This window comes from Anarrhichthys ocellatus, unplaced genomic scaffold (assembly GCF_004355925.1).
Source record: "Anarrhichthys ocellatus isolate YVR2014 unplaced genomic scaffold, GSC_Weel_1.0 scaffold76, whole genome shotgun sequence".
NCBI classification, from domain to species: domain Eukaryota; kingdom Metazoa; phylum Chordata; class Actinopteri; order Perciformes; family Anarhichadidae; genus Anarrhichthys; species Anarrhichthys ocellatus.
The window spans coordinates 1373118-1381075 of record NW_022280106.1 but is presented as its reverse complement, the minus strand read 5'-3'; positions in this window follow the sequence as shown (position 1 = coordinate 1381075).

Below are 7958 nucleotides of genomic sequence, written 5' to 3'. Positions count from 1 at the left end.
AGAATTGTTGTAATTCAGCCACATTGGAGGGTTTTCGAGCATGAACCGCCTTTTTAAGGTCATGCCACAGCATCTCAATCGGATTCAGGTCGGGACTTTGACTAGGCCACTCCAAAGTCTTCATTTTGTTTTTCTTAAGCCATTCAGAGGTGGACTTGCTGGTGTGTTTTGGATCATTGTCCTGCTGCAGAACCCAAGTGCGCTTCAGCTTGAGGTCACGAACAGATGGCCGGACGTTCTCCTTCAGGATTTTTTGGTAGACAGCAGAATTCATGGTTCCATTTACCACAGCAAGTCTTCCAGGTCCTGAAGCAGCAAAACAGCCCCAGACCATCACACTACCACCACCATATTTTACTGTTGGTATGTTCATTTTCTGAAATGCCGTGTTACTTTTACGCCAGATGTAATGGGACATACACCTTCCAAAAAGTTCAACTTTTGTCTCGTCAGTCCACAGAGTATTTTCCCAAAAGTCTTGGGGATCATCAAGATGTTTTCTGGCAAAACTGAGACGAGCCTTTATGTTCTTTTTGCTCAGCAGTGGTTTTCGTCTTGGAACTCTGCCATGCAGGCCATTTTTGCCCAGTCTCTTTCTTATGGTGGAGTCATGAACACTGACCTTAATTGAGGCAAGTGAGGCCTGCAGTTCTTTGGATGTTGTTCTGGGGTCTTTTGTGACCTCTTGGATGAGTCGTCGCTGCGCTCTTGGGGTAATTTTGGTCGGCCGGACACTCCTGGGAAGGTTCACCACAGTTCCATGTTTTCGCCATTTGTGGATAATGGCTCTCACTGTGGTTCGCTGGAGTCCCAAAGCTTTAGAAATGGCTTTGTAACCTTTTCCAGACTGATAGATCTCAATTACTTTGTTTCTCATTTGTTCCTGAATTTCTTTGGATCGCAGCATGATGTCTAGCTTTTGAGGATCTTTTGGTCTACCTCACTTTGTCAGGCAGGTCCTATTTAAGTGATTTCTTGATTGAGAACAGGTGTGGCAGTAATCAGGCCTGGGTGTGGCTAGAGAAATTGAACTCAGCTTTCCAAAGATGTGATAAACCACAGTTAATTTATGTTTTAACAGGGGGGGGCAATCACTTTTTCACACAGGGCCATGTAGGTTTGGATTTTTTTCTCCCCTTAATAATAAAAACCTTCATTTAAAAACTGCATTTTGTGTTTACTTGTGTTATCTTTGTCTAATATTTAAATTTGTTTGATGATCTGAAACATTTAAGTGTGACAAACATGCAAAAAAATAAGAAATCAGGAAGGGGGCAAACACTTTTTCACACAACTGTATATGTGGAAGAGATGAATGTGTTTGTGTGTAGTTTAAAGTAGTTTTTCTTGAGACATGAGTTAGATGGAGTTAGATATTATATGGTATGTACGTGATGTAGTTGAATGGTTGGCTTGTGTACTAAAGGGTTGAAGTACGCAGACATGTTGGGATGAAAGTGAAATGATCAGGAACTCTAAATGAACAGGACTGAGGATGGGCCTTGAACATCCCGTATCGGTCGAGCGTGACCTGACTAAGCGGTGTGTGTATTGCTTTTGACTGTGACACTGTGTTAAAACCCACAATAGGGTATTGGATTTCCATTCTCTCTCTCTTCTTCCATCCTCCTCTTTGTCTGTCTTTCTAATTTTTTATCCGAGGCGTTGCATTGAAGAAAAAAAAGAGAGAAAGAAAGAAAAAAAAAAAGCGTCTTTCCAAGTCAATAGCATGTGCTAAATCTGCTTGTGCAAGCTCCTCTGCTCTCCCTGGGGAGGGAGGGAGGCAGGGGGAGGAGGGAGGAATCTTCACCAAGGCTCACCTAATAGTTAAACACTTTCTGCCTACTGGTTGTGATACGCCGAGGAATGGAGAGAAACAAACCCCCCACTGCTCGCTTCATTCTTTGCTCTTCTCCTCTCGTGTCCCACTTGTGTTTTTTCTCACTGCTTTGTGTTTTCTGTCTCTTTTGTAGAGTGCGTATTTGTTTCTCCGTCTCATGTGGATATTATTTGTGTGGTTGAATATGATAGGTGTATATATACACCTATCTACTGTATCTATATTTATTTGATGTAATGTGGAATTCCATTTAATTCTTGAAGAAAAATCTGTTCAGATTGAAACAGGATAGAAGAATATAACATGATACAGTAAAACAATGTACTAATTCAGATCAAAAAGCCAAAGCAAAAGTGTTCTAATGTAATACCAGCAAAAGTATTAAAACACTAAAAACATGCTTTTTCATGCACTCATACATTTTGAGATTTTGGGCTATTTGGCATCCAAAACAGTCCTTCCTTCACGCTAACCCTCATTTACATTCAGAGGTTTATTTTACATCTTGTGTTGGTAGATTTCTCCTTAATTCAGCTAAAGTTAGTATTAGATAATGCCTCTTTTGCATATTTAAACATTTCAGAAAACTTGTCATACAACAAATAATTCTCTTAATGTAAGTAATCAGCTAGGGAAGTCTATTCTAGTGATATCTATTCTTCTATTCTTTGTTCTGTTTTGTTTTAGCCTATTCACCCGGGTCTCCTCTAAAGGTCAGAAACTAAGTGATGAAAGAATAAATAAAGCGTACAAATCTGAGCAAGCATTTAATGCAAGCTTGCAGTTATTAGCTGTTTAGATTACAAGCACATGTCGGCCGGTACCAACAATGTATGTATGGCAGACGATGCAGCAACAATGATTACAATGCTTTATATAATACATGCTCAAACCAACAATTCCAGAACGTATAAACATTCCAGATTGCCACTTTTTGGGCATGTTTGCATTATTTTCATTTGCTTTAGACTTTCCCAGCGCTGAGAAGCCTCACTGTGTTTCTGGTGTTTGTCCGTGTGAAAGGCTGAAGTGATGGAGGTGTTACTGCAGGAGGAAGCTCTGAGCTTTACATCTGAGCCGCACACTTCAAAAGGCTCAGTGCCTATCACCAACATCCTGTACTGCAGCAGTTTTACCGCTTTAATCAGCTTTTAGATGAGGGCACTCACCTGTACACACACACACACACACACACACAGATGTTGTTGTTGCACTACTGTACGTTAGTTGTGATCAGTTTAAACCAGCAGCTTATTTGCTGATCCTTCTCAAGAAAGAAATGAAGCTAATGAGTTCAGCAACAGCCGAGGGATAAAACAGAGACATGCAGCAACTGAGATGACGTGGAGACAGCAAGGACTAAACAGGAGGCTGGTCCTTCAGAGAAAGTGCACAACATATTCACAACAAATATATATATAGTTTACATGAAAATTAACAAATGTTTTGCTTGATTTACATATTTTACTGTATTTATTCTATGCTGTCTTTTAATTGATTTAATATTGTCTGCGTTTTAATTTCACTGAATAACACACTGATACACTTTTAAACTGTTATCCTCACTGGAATGAATTAGCAAAGATGACAGAAAAACCAACAATAAACTGAAAGAGCTACGGACAATCAAGGATGGAGCGAGGAGTAAAAAGCCAAATAATTCAAATTGAATACACAAATAATTAAACAACCTGTCACGTCTCATAGAAAGAGCAATAAAGCATCACCACTCATCTCCTCTGTCCCACTACAATCAGGGATTATTAGGCCTCTGCCACTTACTGAAGGTAAAGGTTGACTTAGTGAACACAGAAGTCCCCACTAGAGGATCCACCGTGAGCATGTTCGCATTTAACATGTAGTCAGCCAGACCCAGCAAGCACCTGTTGGTGATGCAACATCGTGGGTGTGTTTGATTTGGGTCATTTTGCGTGCTCACCGGGTGGTGTGTTGAATCAGAGATTAATTGAGGTAGATGCAAAAAGAATTGTGTGTACAATAATGCTAACCCTAACTATGACCCTTAATGATGTCATCTTTAGCTCATTGCATTGATGTGCATGAATGTACTCTTCACTGTGTGTCAGCTATGTTCATGTGACTTCTGTGTGTACTCTGTAGCTGATGTGACTCCAAATGGAACAAAAAAAACATTGTAGTGATTTCGGGGGGACAGGGTGGTTTCAAGTGAGCGTTGACTTTTTCAACCATCTTTTCCTAACCTAACCTTAACCAAGTGATTTAGTAGCCCAAGCAGAACCATAAAAACAGCTGATCACACCAAGAGGATATTGTTGAAAAAGCAGACACAGTATGCTCAGTATGAACCTTGTGTGTCGATAAAACGTGTTCTTTGTGTCTTAACCCTTTAATGTCTTCCTCTCTGTCTCCACCTCTTCCTCGCTCCACCATATCGTTCTTAAGCCTTGATAAGCACATCTGCTCTGAGGCCAAGTTCACACTGAACATGTTTTACATCTCTCAAAGTTAGAGCTGAATTGCTAATGTCATTCTTTCACCTGTTTTAAACACACACTCACGTCTTCATCAGACAGTGCTTTCTGCCTCTCATTAGCTTTCCTCACCCATGTCCCAATTTATAAAACAAGAACAATGTAATTGGACAGAGCAAAGGCCTTTTTTCTTCTCTCTTCATCCCTCCTTTCCTTTATTGTATGCTTCACTTTCATTCCTAATTTCCTTGTCCCTTTTGTCTTTTCCCCCCTTCTTCTTCTTCTTCTACTCTTCTGTCTTCATTCGCACACTGTTGGATGAGAAAATATACATTTCACCTTGAAGTCACTCCCTTATAAACAGCAGACGACTAATGATGTGGCAGTTATGAATACAGGGCTAAGTCCGCAACGAATTCTAAGATGCTGCAAGTCAGACAGCGTTGAAAGTTTCCTTGTGCTCCATCTTTCTTTCTCTTCTGCTTGATTTATTGGTATTATTGTTGTAAAAAAAAAATTAAAAATAGCACTGCCAAAGCTGTAAACAACTCACAGGTACCAGTAATCAACAATAAAACTAAAACATGTTACTTACTCTCTCTCTCTGCCACTCTAAGTTGAGAGTTACAGTGGCAGTCTCTGTGAAATGATGGGCAGCTCCTGATGTATTTGCGTCTAATGAATTCGGCCCATCACTCAGATGTTATTTATGACGGCATCTATTCGGTCCGGTGTAGACGTCCACAGTGGAGAAAAACATTGCCTTCACATAACCCAGCCTCCGACTGACCATGTCCACCAACCTGTCCATATCGGACTCCCCCCCCCAATGCCAATATCTATTTTATATCTCCTTCAAACAACTAGATGTATTCAAGTTTCTCACCAAAAAGCTACATTTCACAAGATTACATTTGAACACATAACATAATTTACATTTGCTCAAATAAATTACAATATAATAGGGCAACATGTATGATTAAGTTAGATGTTGCTATGCTGTTAGCTCCGTTGTTTAGCCAAGCAGAACTGTCGGCAAGAGGAGAACTACGTTAATGTTAACAGATTTGTTGTTCACAATATTCAAACAATCATTTGAATATTACTAACCATGTGATATCTTGAATTATTGAAGAAAACTTTGTTTTTCTCTCATGCCATGGTGAACGTCACAAGTGTAGCACCTCAACACTCTATAGAGTAGACCTACACTGGAATGATGGGGTGTTTGGGTTCTGAACTCCTCAGGTAGTTACCACCAAGGTTTACCTGATTTTGGTGGATTTATATTACCCTCCGAATAACAAAGAAAGTGTCAAACTTAGCAATAGTTAAATAACTGACCACAGACAACTGATTGGGATGAAAAAATAAATAAAGATTTACTGACAGCTTTTGAAAATGTTCAAATAATAATTACCCTTTCGGTAACAGAATACTCAAATTGACTTTAAAACACTCATGGGCCCACACCAGTGTTGCCAACTTGGCGACTTTCTCGCTAAATCTGGCGACTTACCAAACCCTCATGGCGACTTTTTTTGTCAAAAGCTACTAGCGACAAATCTAGCTACTTTTTCTGGTGTTGTTGGAGACTTTTCTGGTGTTTTGACTCTGACGTGAAAGCCCCTCGCGCAGCAGTCCCAGCTGCAGAAAGACGAGACCCACACTCTCCGTGTCCAGACTGCAAATGAATCGCGCATGTGCAAAGCCGCCGCTGTTCCCGCCTCTCTCCTATAGCGCTCATTACAATTATGCAAATTAGGCGATGACGTCATTTAGCGATTTCTAGCGACTTTTAGGACAGCCAATAGCTACTTTCCTTACTGAGGAGTTGGCAACACTGGCCCACACACACTCACTCACATTCAAATAAGAACAGGTTGCAGGCCTGTGTAGCTCGGGTGCGGTGCTGCCTCCCTGAATCCTCGTCCTCAGCAGAAACACAGCACTGTACAGAATCACCATTCAATGTCAGTCCTTGAGAAAAACAGTATGTCGTCCAAAAAACCACGCCGACAGCGGAGGTGACGGCCACGGCGGTGAAATCCTCACCGACAGTCTGTCTCGGTCCGCAACCGCGTCCGCCGGTCCAGTGACTCAGCAACTTGTACTTTACACAGCAAAACTTTTACAAACTCTCCGGAAACTCTACTGAGATTAACAAACGAGGTACCGTACTGTCTAAACAGCTAAACAGTTTAAAACAAAATTATCTAAACTCTCATTTCTCCCGTTCTTTATCTATACCCCTCTCTTCTCTTTCTCCTTCCTTCGCGCTCCTTTTTTCTTCCCGCTTCTGCTCCATTCTTTTCTCTTAACCCCGCCCTCTGCTTTACCTACGACCAATTACCGCAAGTGGGGCTGAATGATACCTCGATTAACCAATCAAAGCTCAACCTGAAAACACGATCAGGGTTTTTTTCTTTTTTTACTCAGGTTTAACCCATGGTTTGCCGTTGATATTGTTTTAAGCTGTTTTCTTCAAAACCTAATTCATTACACCAGGGCTACATAAGGAATCCAAAAACTGAGAAAATTCTTGATGAATTGAAGTAATATATTACACTTCTGCCACCACTGTGTCATGCATGTGCAATAGCTCTGCGCTTGCACTGACTTCGCAAGCATAAGACGAGGCAGAAGTGCTACATATTTCATGAATAAGCAAAGTGTACCCACTGAGCACATTTGTATTTCACATGTTTACATCAAAGTTCAATTATGAATTCACATAATTTCAATGATAATGATAATCATTTTCTACTATTTTTTCCATTACATGTTGTAGCATTATGCATTATTAGCATTATGAGGGTGTGCACAAAGCAGTGTAATTTTTTTCATATGCTTATTTAATATACCAGCTGAATGAATCCTTGTGTTGTTGCTGTATGTTGTGTATGCTTCCCTCATTTGCTTTCTACTTATTGATGAGCAGCTGCTGTGAAATGTTGCTAGAAAAGAGCATAATCCTTTGTTGACTTACGTAATTATTACAAAAACTATCAGTGAGCAATAGAAAATAGAGCTTGCAGTGACAGAGAGGGACGAAATGAGAGCTGAATAAAACAAATAAATCCATTGGTAACAAGAGGGACAACACAAGGATGGAGACAGAGAGGGGAGAGGTGGGGCTCAGTGAGGAGGATGAGGGAGGGGGGGTGCACAGTTTGAAGCACCCGAGGTTTCAGGTATCATGTTCGTTAAAGGTCTCTGAGAAGCCGGACGGCAGTACAGTTAAAGGTTATCCAGACAAGCCAGCTTGTTAGTGCAGCAGTGATGTGACGGTGTACAGTAGAGAGAGGTCGCGGGGTCACATGTCAGAACCCTGAGGCATCTGGGGAGGACCCTGCTGTCATTAGTTTAAGGTTACACACTTCTGGTAGGAGTCCCGAGGCTTCTTTAACAGTTCTGATAGGAGGCGCTGGGTAATAAGCCCAAGTGTTTACCCCTGGACTCACTAAGCTGACTGACAGAACAGCCAAGGGGCTGCCTGAGTGTGTGTGTGTGTGTGTGTGCATGAAAGAGACAATCAACTTTCTGAGTACATGTATATAGCAGTGTTCATTTTGGCTACTGGTTTTAATAAAGACTTTTCATGAATATGATGATTCGTTTTTTTCACATCTTAGTCATTTGATTATTATTTCATTTATACTTTA